Here is a 21,371-nt window from a genome sequence, read left to right as displayed (position 1 = left end):
CTGAAGCAAATACTCACCAGCAACCACATACCACACAACAGAACCACTAACCCAGGAACCTATCCTTGCAACAAAGCCCGTTGCCAACTGTGCCCACATATCTATTCAGGGGACACCATCACAGGGCCTAATAACATCAGCCACACTATCAGAGGCTCATTCACCTGCACATCCACCAATGTGATATATGCCATCATGTGCCAGCAATGCCCCTCTGCCATTTACATTGGTCAAACTGGACAGTCTCTACGTAAAAGAATAAATGGACACAAATCAGATGTCAAGAATTATAACATTCATAAACCAGTCGGAGAACACTTCAATCTCTCTGGTCACGCGATTACAGACATGAAAGTTGCGCTATTACAACAGAAAAACTTCAAAACCAGACTCCAGCGAGAGACTGAATTGGAATTCATTTGCAAATTGGATACAATTTAACTTAGGTTACCTTGCATAATGACTTAGCCACTCCCAGTCTCTATTCAAGCCTATTTCCCCTTGTTTTTTCCTACCCCCCCCCCCCCAGATGTTCTTGTTAAACCCTGGATTTGTGCTGGAAATGGCCCACCTTGATTATCATACACATTATAAGGAGAGTGGTCACTTTAGATAAGCTATTACCAGCAGGAGAGTGGGGTGGGGGGAGAGAACCTTTTGTAGTGGTAAACACCCATTTTTTTCATAGTTTGTGTGTATAAAAAGATCTACTATACTTTCCACAGTATGCATCCGAGGAAGTGAGCTGTAGCTCACGAAAGCTTATGCTCAAATAAATTGGTTAGTCTCTAAGGTGCCACTAGTACTCCTTTTCTTTTTGCGAATACAGACTAACACGGCTGTTACTCTGAAACCTGTCACTTCTTTTGTCAGTTTCTTCAGTGAAATCCACAAAAGCCTTTCCAGAGAGCTAGGGAGGCTGAGCTCCCTGACTGCTTTTCCACCTGATCCCCAGCGGCAGAGGCAGAGTGCCCTCCAACCAGGAACTGGAGAGGCAGAGAGTCTGTGTGCTGAGCCTCCCCAGCCCTCCTGAAATTGACAAGAGCCTTCCAGGTGGGCAGCTAGAAACCTGAATATTTTCAGTGCATGTCACAAAAAGAGCATTTGCTAATGGTTTAGCATCACTGAACTATCAGCAAACCCCCTAATGGTTTAGAATCACTGAGGTGGCTGAGCATGAACTGGTCTGATTGGGCACACTACACACAGACACATGCATAGAGTATGGATATGGAGGGTTTAAAACTTTTTAATGGAGTCTCCTCTGCTAGTGTTATCTTTCCTGGGTCTCCATTGTGCCAGCAGCCTCTATGTACAAATGCCCCATTTTGTTCTGTCTAATTATAGGTCCAATTGTCAGGCTCGAAAGCATGCAGTGACTTACTGTGAGATCTGACACCAGGATTGTCTGTGTTTAAAGCAACACTTTACGATTTTTTTGATTTTTTTTGTCCTTTTGCTGTAGCCTTATGAACCTCATGTGATGAGGAAGTGGTGTTTTTATGACTTGAGGCTGACTGATAGCCATGGAAAACAGCAACTTGCCACAGAATTATAGCAAGTTAGGAGAAACCACAGGATTTTACACAGGCCTCTAAGCGTTGATATTAACAGAGGTGTGATAAATGAAGGGGGGTGGAGGGGGAGCTCCCTTTTATGGACATCCAGCCAGCCAGCTAGCTATAGAGTCCCTCTTGGTGGCTGTTCTCCACTTGCTTTACTTGTAAAGGGTTAACAAAGTCCCCCAGGTAAAGGAAAGGGCACCTGACCAAAAGAGCCAATGGGAAGGCTAGAACTTTTTTTAAATTGGGAAAGAAGCTTTCCCTTTGTGTCTGTGGTCGTTCTCCAGAGAGCAGAGATGCAGCAGCAGCAGCAATGCTATAAGCAGCTGTAAGCCAGGTATGATCATAAATCATCAGATCATACCTAGAACTACTTATCTGGAACTCCCAAATGTGTAAGTAGATCAGAAATGTTTGGAAAGACGCGATTAGGGTTATTTCTGTTTGTTTGTTATGGCTAATGGACTCCTCTGTGCTAATGCCAGATGCTTTTGTTTGCTTGTAACCTTTAAGCTGAACCCCCAAGAAAGCTACTTGGGGTGCTTAATTTTTGGAATTACTCTTCTAAAATCTAGGAAATGCTTAAGTTCCAGATGTATTTTCTTTCTTTCTTTGTTTTTAATAAAATTTTACCTTTTTAAGAACAGGATTGAATTTTTGGTGTCCTAAGAGATTTGTGCATGTTGTTTGATTAGCTGGTAGCAACCACTAATTTCCTTTGTTTTCTTTCTCAGCTCTTCCCCCGGGGCAGGGGTGTGTGTGAAAGGGCTTGAGAGTACTCTACAGGGAGGAATTCCCAAGTGCTCCTTCCTGAGTCCAAGGGGTTTTTTTGCATTTGGGTGGTGACAGCATTGACCAAGCTAAGGTCAGAGAAAAGCTGTAACCTTGGGAGTTGAATACAAGCCTGTAGTGGGAAGCATTAATTTTTAAAATCCTTGTGGGCCCCCACCTTCTGCACTCGAAGTGCCAGAATGGGGATTCAGCCTTGATGGGTGTACATAGAAAAAATGCTTTAAAAGATCCAACTAAAACCAGAGTATCCTTAATTCATATCCACTTTGCAGGGTTTTCCTCAAAGCCTGTGCCAGTCCCATCACACAAACTTTCTAACCCTTACTGTTCCTTTCCCTGACAGCCTATCCACAACTAGTCTGAAGTATTTTTCTAATAAACTATTTGACTGTGGAATGGGAAGATGGAGGTGGAATTCATTTCCAGACTTCTTCTGCTTGCAGGGTACACATTGACACCCCTTGTTCACCTGCTCCCACACATCCGTTACATTAGAGGTAATCTCCCAGTATTTTAGTACACACATGTAGACGTGTTTATTGTTAGACTAGCAGAAAATCTCACTGATGTTTTAGGGTTACTTTTTCCTAAACTTTTTCCTAAACTAAAAGAGTAAATACTCTAAATCAAAACCAAATACAAAAATAAACTCTCCCTGAAAGGACCATTAATGAAGACCACTTTGATTTTGCCTATTAATTTTGAGGAAAAAACAGTCTTGATAGTTATCCTTTAAATACCATTAAAATGTTCTAAACTGTTCGTCTCCGTGCTCATCTCACCAGAGGCAGCAGGTTTGTATAATTTTTGGTAGTGCCCAGAATGGGTCCAAGTCCACACACCCCCACACACCTGCCTACGGCTCTGGGAGGAGTTTGAGTGCAGGAGGGGTGTAGGCTCTGGGAAGGAGTTTGGTGCAGGCTCTGGGCTGGGGCAGGGGGTTGGGATGCAGCGTTTATCTCAGGTGGCTCCCAAAGCGACCCGCACACCTGTCTGGCAGTGGCTCCTAGGCGGGGGGGTCTCTTTGCGCCGCTGCCTGCAGGCACTGCTCCTGCAGCCCCCATTGGCCACGGTTCCAATGGCAGAGTCAGTGCTCGGGGCGGGGGCAGCACATGGAGACACACACCCCTCAGGGGCTGCGGGGACATTTTTAAAATTGCCCCGGGGATGCTAGGTGGGGCTGGAGGGAGAGACCCAGCCCTGAACATTGGTGGAGCCAGGCCCCCATGCTCTGAATATTCCTGGAGCGCGGGCCCAAGGGGCCTTATAACTCGCTGCCCCTGCATCTCATGTTCCAGAAATCATGAGGAGCACTCTGTTTACAAATTCAGGTATAGTATGTATGCCATGTCAATGTGTGTGTTTGTTTGTTCAATGTAAAATAAACTGCAAAAGCACCAGTCTATGATGAGGACAAAGTAGCAGAAATTTACTCTTCAAAAATGCATCTGTACAGACAGAGCTGTTAAAAATGTATCTGAAACTTCCTAAAACTATTTTGAGCCATTTTCTAGCTGAAGAACTTCTACACTAATTTAAACCACTACTTGGGGGAGGAAGGGAAACTATGCTTCCTGTCTAATAGCATGTACAGTCATTGTCACTTAAGATGGCCAAGATAGAAATCCAGTAAATCCCAGTACATGATTTATAATAGGTATGTCAAACACTTCATATGTACAAAAAAGCTACATTAGCAACAAATAGTTTTGCTATGTAAATACTTGATACAGCAGTTTAAAAAAAAAAAAGACAGCCTGGTTAGGAAAAGCTTAACCATTTGGGCCCCAGTCTTGCATTTTGATCACTGCCAGCTGGTCCCTCAACTTTGAAGTAAATGGTGCGCCATGAAGACTTGAGTGAATCCAGTTGCAGGATTGGGGCCTTAGATAGTAATTAGACAAGTTGGACTAACCAGTTGGACTAACAAGGCCCTTCCTAAGGCTCATAAATCCTCATATGGAAATTCCAGGAAGTGACTAGGAATGAGTTAGCCTCAAACATATCGGTTTTTTCTCAATCATTGAGAAAAGTGGCTAAACCTTTTCTAATGTTTTATTGATTTCATGGTCCCAATTTAAAATACAAATTCAGAAGTTAAGAATCTCATGTCAACTCCCACACATGGTGCATACTTTATCGTGAACCCAAACCTGAGTTCTGGGCATCTCATGCAAGGCCATGAGCACCCCCAATTTCCACTGAGATCAAAGTAGCCAGACCTGCTCCCATTGAACTGAAGGCACTGTGATCAAACTCATATAAAACTGAACATTTAAACAATCTAACCAGCATTCAAAAATATGCAATGATGCTTCAGTATAAGAACTTTTAACGTTTATTTGCATTAGCTGACTGTTTTGTTTCAACTTGCAACCTTAAAATCACATTAGTGTAACTTTTTAATTTAATTTTTTGTCTTTTTTTTTTCTTTTAAACTGATTACTCTTCCCACTATAACAAAGTGTAGCTGCAACACCCTGGAGATGTGCAGCCCTGTTTTGCTGCAGGAGATGCACAAAAACCTACTTCTGGAATTATGTACCTGCACACTTGTATTTTTCTGCGACCCCACTGATTTTAAACTATACCATCTTATACATACAGGCAAAAACTAGCTGTGCTAAAAAGTTGCAGAACTTCCAGAAGCTGGGAATGAGCGACAGGGAATGGATCACTTGATAATTACCTCTTCTGTTCATTCCCTCTGGGGCACTTGGCATTGGCTACTGTCAGAAGACAGGATACTGGGCTGGATGGACCTTTGGTCTGACCTAGTATGGCCGCTCTTATGTTCTTATGTTATGTTCTTAACTCCATATGATCACAGATAGTAATTTTAACTGAAAAACCTAATATATTTTACTGAACATGCATAAAATCACTTATAACTTAATTATTTAAATCAAACTTATCATACAATTATTCCTTAGTGAGTATGAGCTCCATATAAGGTTTTAAGTTTTGAACTTCAGCCATTTCTAACGTTTAATGGTACAAGTACACCTCTTTCCCAATCACCTAACTCAGAAGTGACCAACCAGACTTTGTTCAAACTTTGCCTTTTGAATGATACCAAATATAAAAGTTTCAGCCAAAAGTGAATTATTTTTAGAGTTCTGAGCAAATGAAAACAAAGTTATAATTGAACTGAAATCTTAATTAGCATAATGTATGGCTCTAACATCTCACCCTATAGATCAGGAGTCGGCAACCTATGGCACACATGCCAAACATGGCACGCAAGCCAATTTTTAATGGCACGCTGCTGTCTGCCGGACCCAGGCAGACAGCAGCATGCCACTAAAAATCCTGCCCAACCCGGCCTGCTCTTTTCCGCCCCCTTCTCTCCTTGCAGGGCAGGCAAGCTTCCCCCTCCTCACACCTCTTCCCCCAGCGTGCTAGGTTCCCGCCCCTCCTTCTCTCCCTCCCTGCGGCTGATCAGCTGACGGCCTTTGCTACGGAGGGGGAGAGGTAAAAGCGGAGCTGCAGCGCGCTCTCTGCTCCGGGGACCTTGGGGAAGGGGATGGAATCAGGGCTTATCCCCCCAGCTCCCTGCTGTGAGCCGCTCAGGGCAGGGGGCTGGGAGCACCGCCCTGACCCCTGTACCCCCACACACACACCCAGCCCTCTGCCCTCACCCCTGAACCCCCCCCACATTCCAGCCCCATGCCCTGACCCCTGCATCCCCCCCACAACCCCAGCCCTGACTCCAGCACCCCTCACACATACCCAGCCCCCCCCACACCCCATGCCCTGACTCTTGCACCCCCCACATCCCCACTCCCACCCTGAGAACCAGCCGGGAGCTCCTGTACACACACACACACACACACACCATTCCCACCTGCACCCCTTGCACCAAATGGGAGCTGCCCAGTTAAGTGCTCCACACCCAGACCTCCTGCCCCAACCCTGAGCCCCCTCCATCATTCTAGCTCCTGGTCAGACCCTGTACCCCAACCCCCAGCCTGCTCCTTCACCCGCAGACCTGTTCTCAGCACGCTCCAACCCTAATCTTCTATGACTGCAAAAATTAAGGTTATTTGGGATAACAAAATCAAAGCTTGTGCCTTACGTTTTAAGCAAACTATGGGCCTGATCCTGAAAAAACTTATGCACAAGAGTAGTCTCATTGTTTTCAATTCGACTTCTCAAATAAGCAACGTTACTCAGGGGTGTAATTGTAGGCAAGATTGGCCCCTCTATTTCTATAACTTCGGACTGTTTATAAATGCCCATGTTATGCATCTAGTGACTTCTCATAAAAATAACATTGCTATCCTAGGTGTTGTCACTCATTTTGAAAACTTCCCAAGCTTGGGTTTGTTCCTCATCCCAGTTAATGTTGTCTGTGTTCATTGTGGTATTAATAGTCCTCCTCCAATTCATCTTCTATGCTTACTTTTTCCACCTATTGGTTTTCACATGATGTGTCACAGAGAGAAGTACGGGATTTTCTCTTTGACAATAGGATAATAAAAATTTCTATTGTGTAGCTGTGCCATGTAACTTCGGAGGCTGGGACTCAGCCATGTTGTTCTCCCTGTGACCATATCAAGTTAGAAGGAGGGGGCAGGGATGAAAGTAACTTAAAGGATTGACCAGTAGGCGGAGTCCTGAGTGGGGGCGTGGCCTCAACCGAAAGGTGATTTAAAGGCCCTGGGGCTCTCATTGGGGACTTTAAATCACCCTGCTGCAGAGGCAGCTGGGAGCCCCAGGGCTCAGGGGTGAATTGAAGGGCCTGCAGTTCCGGGCACCGCAGAGCTCCGGGCATTTTAAATCCGTGCTGGAGCCCAGCTCCCAGAGCCCCGGGGCTCCGGCAGCTGGGCTCAGGCAGGGATTTAAAGGGCCCGGTGCTCCGGCCACTGTGGGGAGCCCCAGCCCAAGCCCCACTGCCGGAGCTCTGGCGGCGCTTTAAAGGGCATTGGGCTCCCTGCAGCGGCCAGAGCCCTGGCCCTTTAAATCCCTGCCGGAGCCTGGCTCCGGCAGCCAGTCTCCGGCGGTGCTTTAAAGGGCCCAGGGGTCCTGCCACTGCGGGGAGCCCCAGGCCCTTTAAAGTGCTGCCCAAGCCCCGCTACCGGAGCTCCAGAGGTGATTTAAAGGGCCCAGGGCTCCCCGCAGTGGCAGGAGCACTGGGCCCTTTAAATCACCAGCGGGGAAGCCGGTCCAGTCCGGTCTGGCACGACATACAGGCTCTTGCTGGTACGCCGTACCAGACCGTATCGGCTTACTTTCACCTCTGCGGGGGGGGAAGAGAATCGGAGAGGAATGATAAATCTTAGTCTAGCTGCTGCTTGAAAAACAGCTGCTCATTATCTCAGCAGAAAACTCTTTAATATTACAAACTTCAAAAATAATAAATAAGATTTAAACTGTAGGGAAAATATTTTCCCTACAAGTATAAAATAGTCTTATGTTTAACATAACATTTTGAAGGCATAAGATTAACTGGGAATATTCCACCACATGGAGATTGAAATGCCCTACCGTTAACTTGAGCCAAGCAGGGTCAATATAACTGATCCCTGTGGGTGGGATTTTCAAAAGTGCTTGGTGCTCTCTTCCCACTGAAATCAACCATTGATTTCAGTATGAGTTGAATTGAGCCAATGCTGAGCACTTTTGAAAGTTTCACCTTTGTGTGCTGGCTGCAAATTTGTATATGTGAGTGAGTGCCTACGTACACACTCAGATATGTGCCCGAGAGCCATGGACAGGACTTGAAAATGAACAGGACACTTAGCTATGTAAAACAAAGAGAGCGGGAAAATTCAAGTGGAACACACATGTTTAGAAAGGGTAACAGAGATTAGAGGACCCAGTCCTATAATGTGCTGAGCACCCTCAACTCTCATTGAAGGAACTGACTCAAACATTGGGCTACTTGCTGGAAAGGAAAAGATGATAATAGAAGTAGATAAAATAACTAATTGTATAGCGAAAGTTGATTAGGGATGCTCGTTGTCCTGTTACAAAAGAACTTCCTCAATAAATGTGAAATACTCCTTTAGCATTTATTTGTAGAATCCCACTGCCATAGGAAGTCATCAAGGCAAACAGTTTGGTAGAATTAAAAAAAGGGTTAGAAAGCTTCATAAGCAAAGATAACATTTGCAGCTGTGTGAGATTAAAACAATGCAGGGGACTATCAAGTCTCATGCTTCAGTAGTATAAACTGATTGCCAGTAAGGATCTGGAAAGAATATTTTCTCACCATCAGATATGTGATGGGGATGTTTCACTTTCCTCTGAAGTAGCCAGTTTAAGGAATGATTAATGGATTAGAGGACAGATGAGTTATCAACTATTATACATTGACAACACGTATGCTTCTATAAAGAGAATCTCATTGAATAAGTAAGGGAGGAAGGATATTCTTGCAGTTAAGGCACTAGCCTGGAGCTGAGGAAAGCTGGGTTCAGTTCCTGGATCTGCTACAGACTTTGTGTGGCCTTCGGTAGGTTACTTAATCTCTCCATGCCTCAGTTCACCAGCTCTGAAATGCAGATCACAATATTGCTCCATATGAATTTCAGTTATGCATTTAAAAAATACTAGGGCTGGCAATTAATTGCAGATAACTCAAACGATTAACTCAAAACAAATTAACTCAATTAAAAAAATGAATCTTGATTAATCACAATTTTAATTGCACTGTTAAACAATAATAGAATAAAAAAAAGTATTTTTCAATTCACCTCATATAAGTATTGTAGTGCAACTTACAAATGTAGATTTTTTTTTCTTACATAACTGCACTCAAACCAAAACAATGTAAAACTTTAGAGCCCTCAAGTCCACTTCTTGTTTAGCCAATTGCTAAGACAATCAAGTTTGTTTACATATACAGGAGATAATGCTACCCACTTCTTATTTACAGTGTCACCTGAAAGTGAGAACAGGCATTCACATGGCACTTTTGTAGCTGGTGTTGCAAGGTATTTACATGCCAGATATGCTAAACATTGTATGCCTCTTCATGCGTCAGCCACCATTCCAGAGGTATAATAGAGATTGTATGAAGTGAATTGAAAAATACAATTTCTTTTGTTTTTCTTTTTTACAGTGCAAATATTTGTAATAAAACAAATAGTGAGCACTGTACACTTTGTATTCTGTGTTGTAATTAAAATCAATATATTTGAAAATGTAGAAAACATCCAAAAATATTTAAATAAATGGTATTCTATTATTAACAGTGTGATTTAAAACTGCGATTAATCGTGATTCATTTTTTAATGTCTTGACCGCCCTAAAAAATACCTTGTGAATCTTTTAGAACTAGATTTTGTATCATTCTCACTGGGATTATTAATAATTTCTCCCAAATCATTATTGACTTTCAGACTGGACACACAGCACTTTAAGCAAAATGCTGAGCTGCATTTAAACTGTTCCTCTGCACTAAGGGTGTAATTTTTTTGTCCCTCATACAAAGCCTTAAGAAACATGCTTTGTGTGGAGGAGCAGCATGAGGGTAGAGAGGAATGAATCCTTTCTCTAATGAGAAGTCCAACTGAGGGGCACCCATGCAATTGGCCCATAGCCATGATTATAGTCCACGGATTTTAGACAAAGCCACAGTCACTGTTCTCCCTAACCCATCACCCACCACATCCCATGAAGTTTATCAGTAGTCAATTGTGCTGTATGTAGATGCATTGGCAATACCAGGCCATGATGCCCAGCTGTCCATTACCATCTTCCGCCCCCACCTCATGCATGGAGTGGGCCACTGAGGCACTCCATTTCCAGGACTACATAGTCTCTTTATTTGGCTTCTCCATAAATTGGACCTTCTGCAATGTGGAATCATCATGGTTCCACTGGATTTGGGGCCTTCTGTGGCCCCTCAGCTGGGAGACTGCCTGCTTAATACACCATACACCAGATTAACAGAATATTTTGTTCCACCCGATTAAGTACTATGGGTAAAATTTTCAAATGTGCCTAAGTGATTTAGAAGCCTAAATCTCATTGAAAATTTTACCTTGTATTCTGATCTGTTACACCAGTATAAATCAGGAGTAATTCAGCTGAAGTATACGGAGTTGCTCCTGATTTATACTGATGAAATAAGATTAGAGTATGGTGTATTTGTTCCATTAATTTTGTGGTGCCCCTTTTCTTTCCACATTTTAAATAAGTCTGTTATCTGACAAAATATGGGTTACTCTGCTTCGATTTTTCTTATAGTTGTTGCTTCAAAGTCAATTTCTCTTCAGCATGTTCCTGTTTACTGTGGATGGTCAATAAAATGGAGGGAGGGAATGCATTTTTAAATCTAGGCTGAATTAATTGAATTATTTATATTAGGGCTGTCCATTAATCACAGTTAACTCATGCAATTAACTAAAAATTAATCACAATTAAAAAAATTAATCACGATTAAACACACTGTTAAACAATAGAATACCAATTGACATTTATTAAATATTTGTGAATGTTTTTCTACATTTTCAAATATATGGATTTCAATGACAACACAGAATACAAAGTGTACAGTGCTCATTTTATATTTTTATTACAAATATTTGCACTGTAAAAATGATAAAAGAAATAGTATTTTTCAATTCACCTCATACAAGTACTGTAGTGCAATCTCTTTATCATGAAAGTGAAACTTACAAATGTAGGGGTTTTTTGTTACATTACTGCACTCAAAAAAAACAATGTAAAACTTTAGAGCCTACAAGTCCACTCAGTCCTACTTCTTGTTCAGCCAATCACTAGAGAAACAAGTTTATTTACATTTAAGGGCGATAACGCTGCCCACTTAATTACAATGTCACCTGAAAGTAAGAACAGATGTTCACATGGCAATGTTGTAGCTGACATCACAAGATATTTATGTGCCAGATGCACTAAAGAGTCATATGTCCCTTCATGCTTCAACCACCATTCCAGAGGACATGCTTCCATGCTGATGATGATGATCATTAAAAAAAAATGCATCAATTAAATTTGTGACTGTACTCCTTGGGGGTGGGGGGGAGGATGGAGAATTTTATGTCTCCTGCTCTGTTTTACCCACATTCTGCATATATTTCATGTTATAGCAGTCTTGGATGATGACCCAGCACACGTTGTTTGTTTTAAGAACACTTTCACTGCAAATTTGACAAAATGCAAAGAAGGTATCAGTATGAGATTTCTAAAGATAGCTACAGCACTCGACCCAAAGTTTAAGAATCTGAAGTGCCTTCGAAAATCTGAGAGGAACGAAATGTGGAGCATGCTTTCAAAGGTCTTAAAAGAGCAACACTCAGATGCAGAAACTACAGACCCCAAAACACCAAAAAAGAAAACCAACCTTCTGCTGGTGGCATCTGACTCAGATGATGAAAATGAACATGCATCGGTCCACACTGCTTTGGATTGTTATCGAGCAGAACCCATCATCAGCATGGATGCATGTGCCCTGGAATGGTGGCTGAAGTATCAAGGGACATATGAATCTTTAGCGCATCTGGCATGTAAATATCTTGTGACACCGGCTACAACAGTGCCATGTGAACACCTGTTCTCACTTTCAGGTGACATTGTAAACAAGAAGCGGGCAGCATTATCTTCTGCAAATGTAAACAAACTTGTTTGTCTGAGCAATTAGCTGAACAAGAAGTAGAACTGATTGGACTTATAGGCTCTAAAGTTTTACATTGTTTTTGAGTGCAGGTTTTTTTGTGCATAATTCTACATTTGCAAGTTCAACTTTCATGATAAAGAGATTGCACTACAGTACTTGTATTAGGTGAATTGAAAAATACTATTGTTTGTTACAGTGCAAATATTTATAATGAAATATAAAATGAGCACTATACACTTTGTATTCTGTGTTGTAATTGAAATCAATATATTTGAAAACGTAGAAAACATCCAAAAACATTTAAATTGTATTCTTTTATTGTTTAACAGCGTGATTAATCTCAATTAATTTTTTTAATCGCTTGACAGCCCTAATTTATATTAATAGAAATTAATGGTGTGTCCATTGCTAACAGAATAATGCAACACAATTTATTTTATTTTTATAACAACTCCCATTTGGAAGTGGCATTACAACTACAGTAGCAACTGCCATGGTTAAGGCTGAGCAAGATATTTGTGGATATTTTTAAAGTGTGAAGATGAGTCTTGCTGACTCTGATGCTTTCTAGGAGCTCTGTAAATGGGTAAGGCACCAAATTTGGCATTTCTAGACCAAGTTGTTTTTGAGCTATGATGAACCCAACAAAGTAAAGAAAGTGTTTAAGAAATGAGTGGGATTTTTTTTAACCCACATTTCCAAAATGTGTCTGATTTACCTTGTACATTCTTTGCAGAAGATCCCTCTAACTTTCGTGTGTGTTTGTGTGATTTTTTTAATTTCTTATTCTGAACAACTAAAACACAAAATGGAAAAACTTTCAAGAAGAAAAAGTAAATATCAGTTACTGCTGCTTTCTAATAATTACACTTTGTGATTGATAGAAAACACCTGAGAATCAAGAAGGTGGTGTTAATAGTCATGGAATTATTAACCTGATTAAATACAATGTACTATTTGATTCTTTCCCACTTGAAAGGAATACACACACAGTCCGACATTTTCAAGACATGCAGAGGACTTTACTATTTTTGTATTATTAGCTATTAATTTCACTGGGAGATGAATGCAACATTTTGAAAATCTTAACCTAAGCCTTTTGCAGGTCATGAGTACTTGTTTGATCTTGGGGATGTCTATATTTGTAACTTATCGATGTACATGGATGCTAGATAGTCCTGGTTCTGTAGAGGAGTTGCAGATCAAGTCTATCCTCAGTGTTGATAGTCTAGATAATTGATCCATGTTGCATGAAATTTGTTGAATTATCTGCTTAGACAGTAGGTTAGCTTAACAGCTTTAAGATAATGGATTAAAGTTTCAATGTGCCAAAAATAGGCTTTGTCTTAGTTAGCCACAAACTTTTTTCTTCCACCATCGATGAAAGCTGTGGGGTGTAGAGTTTGAAGAACAGTTATGACTGTGTGTGGCTCTAAACCTTTTTGGTTTGGAAAATTGGGTGGTATTGTTCTGTGAAAGTAGAATTAATTATATTGGAATTATAATTCATTAAAGAAATGCTGCTTGAAAGGTTTGTTGAAATATAGTTGTCAGGAAGAGAAACATTAAGGAGTGTGAGACAATGGGTCCTCAAACTAATTAACCTAGAGCTCCTACTGAGCTAGGAGATTGGTAAACGTTAGTATGCAAATAAGATATGTATGTATAGTTGTCAGTTTCTGCTTCCTTTTGTCTCCTATGTTAAATTGGCTTTGGCTTATCTGTATACATAAGTTAGCTTGAGCTTTTGCAGGAGGCTCACAATCACATGGGTGCATTGGCAAAGCGCTTTGCTAATAAACAGAGTGGTCTGACAAATTCAGTGAGTGTTGAATCTGACTTTGACAATTTGGAGGTTGCACCGAGATGGCAACCGTCTTCACTGGGGCCGTGTGACTCCTGACCGTTCTTAGGATGGCCGTGGCAAGCCGGCACCTGGGCATTTGGTCCAAGCGGTCCTCCGCCAGAACGGAAGGGTGCATGACCATAGTGAAGTCTACGCCATCGAACCTGTTGGTTCCCACTCTGTTCTGGTAGGGATCCCGGGAGCTGACATCAAGAATCTGGTCAGGTAATTATTTCTGTGTTTTGTCCGGACTGAGGACTGTCTTGTCTCTGTGTCTATCCGTCCTCCCTGTGGTGTGTTTGAGTCTGGGCGCTGTCTCTGTCTGCGGATCGGCTGACCAAAGGGTTCCTGTCCCCAGGGTCTGAGTGAGTGAAATCTGCACAATCGCAGCCGCACCGCACCTTGGGTAAAACCCTTGGTGTGAAAGCAAGGGCGATTGAGGCAGTAGCCTGTGGGCTCCTTTTGTGTGTTGCACCGGGCATCACTCTGACAAACCCGACTTTCCTTTTTGTGTGATTGGTGTGTAAAGTCCTCCTTTATGGGTAACCAGATGTCTAAGTCAGGACAATTCCCTAAAGGAACACCGGCTCATTTTATGTATTTTAGGAAGGGTCCGGACTCCTGTAAATTTCTGGAAAAATGGTCTAGGCTAACTCAGGAGAATCCCAACATTCAGTGGCCCCTGTTAGGACCTTGGGACAAAGACCGAGTAGACGTCTTAAAAGACAAACTCGGCCAACCTAAAACTAAATTGGCAAAAGCAGAGGTTGGTTGATTCATGCAGTGGTGGGAAGAGGCAAATCATAGGTGGACAGAATCAAAACTTGCCTCTCTCAAAGATTCTGGCTTCTATCCCACCAGATGCAACTCATTTTACTGTTGTTCATTTGTGCTCTGCTTTCTTTTCTGTCCCGGTTCACCCTGACTCCCAGTTCCTGTTTGCCTTTTCTTACAAGGGGCAACAGTACACATGGACCACACTGCCCCAGGGGTATACTGAAAGCCCGTCATATTTTTCTCAAGCATTAGCCCAAGACCTTGCTGACCTTGTTTTCCTGTCCAGGTCCACACTAGTCCAATATGTAGATGATCTACTCCTCTGTTCCCCTTCATTGTCTGCCTCTGAAACTGACTCTTTAGTGCTCCTTACTGCCCTAGCAAATAAGGGTCACAAAGCTTCTTGCTCTAAACTACAACTCTGTCAAGCTTCTGTCACATACCTTGGCTTTCTCCTCTCCCAGGGTTCCCGTGCACTTTCTCCCACCTGCGTCCAAGCTATCCTTAGCTTTCCCCGACCCCGCTCCCCACGCCAGGTCCGGAAGTTTTTAGGCATGGCTGGATTTTGCAGACAATGGATTCCCCAATATGCCTCCCTTGCAAAACCTCTCCAGGAACTCACTCGATTCTCTGTGCCTGACCCCATGCCGTGGCCCCCTGAGGCCAATTCTGCCTTTGTTTCCCTCAAACAGGGTTTGGCTTCTGCCCCTGCCTTAGGGCTGCCTGACTATTCTAAGCCTTTTAGCCTTTTCTGCCACGAACAATCTGGGTGTGCACTTGGAGTTCTCACTCAGATGCATGGAGAAAAGAACCGCCCAGTGGCTTATTTCTCTGCCACTTTAGACCCTGTTGCCCAAGGCTTACCCCCCTGCCTGCGTGCTGTGGCTGCTGCAGTCCGCCTAGTTGAAATATCTGATTCCCTTGTTCTCCGCTCTCCTCTTACCCTCCTGGTCCCTCACTCTGTAGAAACTCTCCTGCTACAACGTAACACAGGCCACCTCTCCTCTGCCCGCTTTACCAGGTACGAACTTTTACTACTGTCAGCTTCATATATCACCATAAAGCGTTGTTCTCAGCTAAACCCTGCCACTCTCCTTCCTTTGTCTAATGACGATGATTCCCACGACTGCCTTGCAACTGTCTCTGCTGTCACCATCCCGCACTCTGATCTTTCTGATGTCCCTCTCCCTAACTCTGCCTTGTTTTATTTACTGATGGTTCCTGTTTTCGAGATGACCAAGGTCATCTCCTTGCAGGATACGCTGTAGTTTCACTCTCTGAAACGCTGGAAGCTGCGCCTTTACCTTCTGTAACCTCAGCACAAGTCGCTGAATTAGTTGCCCTCACCCGTGCCTGCTTTTTGGCGGAGGGACGCTCTGCCACCATTTACACTGACTCCCGCTACGCTTTTGGGGTTGTACATGACTTTGGTACCCTCTGGCAAATTCGGGGTTTCCTTACCTCTGCCGATACCCCTATTTAAAAATGGGCCCTACATCGCTGCCCTCCCGTATGCAGTTTTACTTCCGTCTGCCCTAGCTATTGTTAAGTGCCCTGGCCACTCAATGGCAGATACTGAAGTTGCTAAGGGTAACGCATTTGCTGACGCTTCTGCTAAACATGCTGCTGCCATAGAACCTTCCCCAGATGCATTTCTAGGTTCCCTTTCTGTTTCTATACCGCCGCCGTCCCTCACTGACCTCACCCTGCTCCAAGACTCTGCCCCAGAAACCGAGAAAGAATCCTGGGTTGCCCAAGGTTGCTCTCTACATCCCGATTCTCTTTGGCGCTCGCCTACTGGTGCCTTTGTAGCCTCCTTTTCACTCTACCCGTCTCTGGCCGTCCTGCCACACGGTGTTCCGCATGTCGGAAAGGAGGGGATGGTCTCTGCTGTAACTAAGACAGGATGGTGGGCCCCCCATTTTAGTTCTTTTGCAGCCCGCCAATGTGCAGCCTGTACCATTTGCCAAAGCCATAATATTGGTAAACCTGTAAAAGTGGCTCAGGGGTTCCTGGGCCTGCCTCAAGCACCATTCTTGCATTGGCAACTTGATTTTGTACAAATGCCTAAGTGTCAACAATATGAATTTATATTGGTTATGGTATGTTTATTCTCGGGTTGGATTGAAGCCTTTCCTTGTCGCAAGGCTGACTCACTGTCTGTTGCCAAATGTTTGCCATATTATGCCTGCCAAGGGAATTCCTGCTACTCTGTCCAGTGATCGGGGTACACATTTTACTGGACAACTCGTTCAACACCTGGACCGTCTATTGCATATCAAGCACCTGTTGCACTGTCCCTACCACCCACAGAGTGCAGGTGCAGTCGAAAGACGAAATGGTGTACTTAAGAATAAGCTTGCTAAAATTTGTGACTCTACAGGATTAAGCTGGCCAGTAGCCTTACCATTAGCCCTTATGGACATGAGATCCACTCCATCCCAAAGACATAAGTTAAGTCCCTTTGAAATTGTTATGGGACTCCCTTTGCGAGCTATGACTACCATTACACCTGTTCCAGATTTGAACTTGACTCACAGTGTGCTCCTTCAGTATTGCAAGGGACTAATGCAAGCTGCAAGTCACTTCCATTCACAGGTTCGAGCCGCCTGGCCCATGGAACCCACCTCCGACGCTTGCCACAACCTCGAGCCAGGTGATTGGGTCTACGTACGGCGCCATCATCGAAAGCACGCCTTGGAGCCCCGGTGGAAGGGTCCTCATCAGGTACTGCTTACTACACAGACGGCTGTTAAACTATCTGGCATCGCAGCGTGGATACATGCTTCACAGTGTAAGAAGGCACCATCCCCAGAGAACCAATCATCACCTCAGGACAATGCAGAGTCAATTTTGACTCCAGAAGAAGACGTAGAGGAACAGTCTTCAATACCTTACAATCTACGCTCTCGTAAGGGTTGCCAGAAGCAGACAACGAACAAAAAAAAGGCAGTAGCGAGCCTACTGCCTGGTGGGCATAAAACAATGACTGTGGTTCCCTCAGTTGAGGTTGTCAGAAACAGAAGAGCCTTGCCTCCAACATGCACCTCTGCCTGTTCCTCGGCTGCTGGTATCTTACGGTCTGGGGAGACCACAATGACAGTTCTTTTATCCAGCAGCAGGTGTGGATAGCTCAGACCCTTAATATTTCTAATTGCTGGGTCTGCAGCCACATTCCAGCCCACTCTCAAACTGGTATTCCTGTCCTGGCTATCCCACTCAAGTCCCCAGACCTCACTGGAGGGCCTCGTCCATTAAACAAAATATGGAACAGCAATGACACTTGGGAAGTGGTGGGAATAAATGCATCTAAATGGATAAGTGTGGTGGAGGGAAAAGGTCATTGGTGTTGGGTGTGTAATGGGGCAGGGCTGGATCTGGGAAAAAGCCCATTGCCTTCAGCATATTGTGGCCAATGGTCTATGGGATTATTCAAACAAAACTAAAAAGTGGCAGGCCGGGTATGGAGATATGAATTTTTTCTCAACCTGGGATCAAACAGAGAAATCAATCTCATGTTCCCCCTACAGTAACCTTAATGAAAACAATACAATCTTTCAATGTCATGCTAATAACACCATTCCTCGTAAGGAGAATTACCCTGTACCCTTTGGGGGATACTACTCCTCCTTTGCAAACACCTATATGACAAATGGGTGCAACCGACCCTTCCCAGCCTTAATAGGCCAACACTGGGTGTGTGGGACCAGAGCTTATACCGCACTACCAGCTAATTGGTCAGGAATCTGTTATCCCGCCCGACTCTTCCCCAATTCCGAGTGCTAGGAACCTTCCCTCGAGAACGCCTCCGCAATTTCAGGCGAAAAAGAAGGGACTTAACAGATGTCCAATGGTATGTAAATAACATAAGCCCCTTAACCTGGGAAGAGGCCATTGGCGGTTCCTTAATACCATTAGGGGGAGTAATACACCATGCAAAAAGGCTCCTAAGGTTACAAGCAGTAGTTGAAATAATGGCAAATGAAACCGGAGAAAGTTTAAGAGCCCTCGCCAAAGAAACAGAGGGAATCCGACAGATGGCCCTCCAAAACAGTCAGGCATTGGACATAGTGCTGGCAGCAAAAGGAGGGACTTGTGCTCTCATTGGAAAAGACTGCTGTGTGTATATACCAGACAACACCAATGAGGTAATAGATTGTGCTAGCCACTTAGAACAAATCGCATATCTTCCCCATGAAGAGCCAAGTTCTTTATGGAAGTGGCTAAGTAACCTTTTCAATTTCTCTGGCATAGGAAACTGGTTGTTTCAGGGAGCCCTAACTCTCCTGTTTGGAATCCTAATAATTTTTGTAGGTTTTCAGTTACTTTCCTGTTGTATCCAAAATTGTGTCAGGCATGCTACACAGATAGCTGCCCCAAACCAGAGTGCTAATTTGATGATTTTAAATATCACTGAGGAACAAAGAGATAAAGAATGATTGATATGTGGAACGCAGTAATTGTTGGTCATTGCGTAGCTTGACCAAAAGGAGGGATTGTGAAAGTAGAATGAATTATATTGAAATTATTATTCATTAAAGAAATGCTGCTTGAAAGGTTTGTTGAAATATAGTTGTCAGGAAGAGAAACATTAAGGAGTGTGAGACAATGGGTCCTCAAACTAATTAACTTAGAGCTCCTACTGAGCTAGGAGATTGGTAAACTTTAGTATGCAAATAAGATATGTATGTATATTTGTCAGTTTCTGCTTCCTTTTGTCTCCTATGTTAAATTGGCTTTGGTTTATCTGTATACATAAGTTAGCTTGAGCTTTTGCAGGAGGCTCACAATCACATGGGTGCATTGGCAAAGCGCTTTGCTAATAAACAGAGTGGTCTGACAAATTCAGTGAGTCTTGAATCTGACTTTGACAGTTCTAATGCCAGTTTGAAAGCAGGTACAAACTGGAGTATGAAGTTAACAATGAATGGACTGGTTGCATCTCACAACAACCCACTCATGCTAACTTGATTCATTTTTATTACCATTTTTTCATTGTTGCTCTGATCCATTCAATGTCATTAAGTCATTTAAAAAGCATGACTGGCTTATTGGAATCTGGAGACACAATATAACATGTTGATAAGATCAGTTTCACACCCACTGACAGCATTGTAATTGTTGACAATCAACAATCTCAGAGCTGGAGTGAAAATTAATAAACCTATCACTTCTATAAAATAAATTTGAAACCAGACATTTATAAACAGTGGGACAACCCCACAACATATGAAACAAGGTTGCAGTAAGTATGCGACATTTTGAATGGTTAGATTAAAATTCTGGGCATATTTTTGTTTGCATTTGCAGAAGAATAATACACATTCTTGTTGACAAAATACTAAATTTCTGTGAATCTGTTGAAGACTGATGTTTTATAAATGGCAGTAAGGTCTGTAGTCCAGTCAGCATGATATTTCCGTACCCATGACTTTGTTCCAAACTTGTGGAGGATATTTTTCAAACATTCATAGTATTTCACAGGATTTCATGCAGTTTGGAAACAAAACTGTTAAGATTATTTGGATATTCAAGATGTTTTTCTGTATCTTCTGCATGAAGTTATAGAAGTGAGTTGGACCTAGCCTTGGTTATAAAGCCTTAATTGTATGTACATGTAAAATTGTTTTGTTTTTATACTGGCTTTATTTTAAGCCTGATGTGCAGCTTGATGTTGCTTTTGACCTAGGCAAAATCTTGTGCATAGGCTAATGTTCTATAAAAAGAAAATAGCCATTATTTCTCAAAACTGTTTTTATTTACTTGTTACAAGATAATAGAGAAAATAACATGTATAGGTTGACTGATAAAATTTTCAGTGTCAAATTGCAATGTATAAAATGTTACACATGTCAAACCTCTTGTATTTCAAATTTTTATTTGTGAACAATTTTGGCACAGGGAAAAAGTGCCTTCCCACAAGCACAGGCTCTCCTCTACTAGAGCTTTGGAGCTCTGCTAAGAAGGCATCTTCCCCAGAAGCCCACCTAATAAGTTTTACAGCAGTAGAGTTTTCATCTTGTATTTTATTATTTCCAGTAGTGCCCAGTATATGCCAGATGCCTTCCAAACAGAAAAAAGGTGTAGTCCCTGCCCTGGGGAGTTTGCAATCTAAAGACCAAGAGAGGGTAGTACAACATATGGACAGATCCTCAGTTGGTGTAAATTGCACCAGTTTAGGATTTGTCTCATATGTATTTATATAAGTATAACCTTATAGAGTGATCGTGGTGGTGATTGGCTGTATGTTGGTACACAGGAGAGAACTATTACTATTGACTTCCTAAGGTCAGTAAAAGAGGAATTTGCCTATTTAGAGGTACAGAAGAGGAGCTCCTCCAAGGACCTGGTGCCACAGAAAAGCACATAGTTGACGACACAAACTCTTAGAGACTGACGCAATAGAAAATTGTGTACTTAATGGTTAAGATTTTTTTTTCAAACTACTGTAACTATGTTAAGAGCTCTGTGTATAACATTTTGTGCTGAAATCTATTTTTAGCACAAATATTTAGAGGAAAACAATATTTACACAACACTTTTTGTTTAAATTTTTTATGAGAAATATTAAATGAAAGTTAAGATTACTTTTGTAAATAAGCCAAATTTTAGACCAAAACTATTGTCAAAAATACTGCTAATTTGTGATTTATATATTTTAAGGCAATTTACATAAATTATACCTTTATATTTACCAAAAACGTGTGTAAAATTTCCCTTTAGTCATTCTAATAAGAACTGTAACTCCGACTTGGAAGACATCTTTCTGGACTCTTTAATTCACTAATATGTACATCTGCTATTA

The sequence above is a fragment of the Lepidochelys kempii genome, chromosome 11 (genome assembly GCF_965140265.1).
Source record: "Lepidochelys kempii isolate rLepKem1 chromosome 11, rLepKem1.hap2, whole genome shotgun sequence".
Taxonomy (NCBI): Eukaryota; Metazoa; Chordata; order Testudines; family Cheloniidae; genus Lepidochelys; species Lepidochelys kempii.
The sequence above is the reverse complement of the archived record's forward strand: the minus strand, read 5'-3'. Positions refer to the sequence as shown.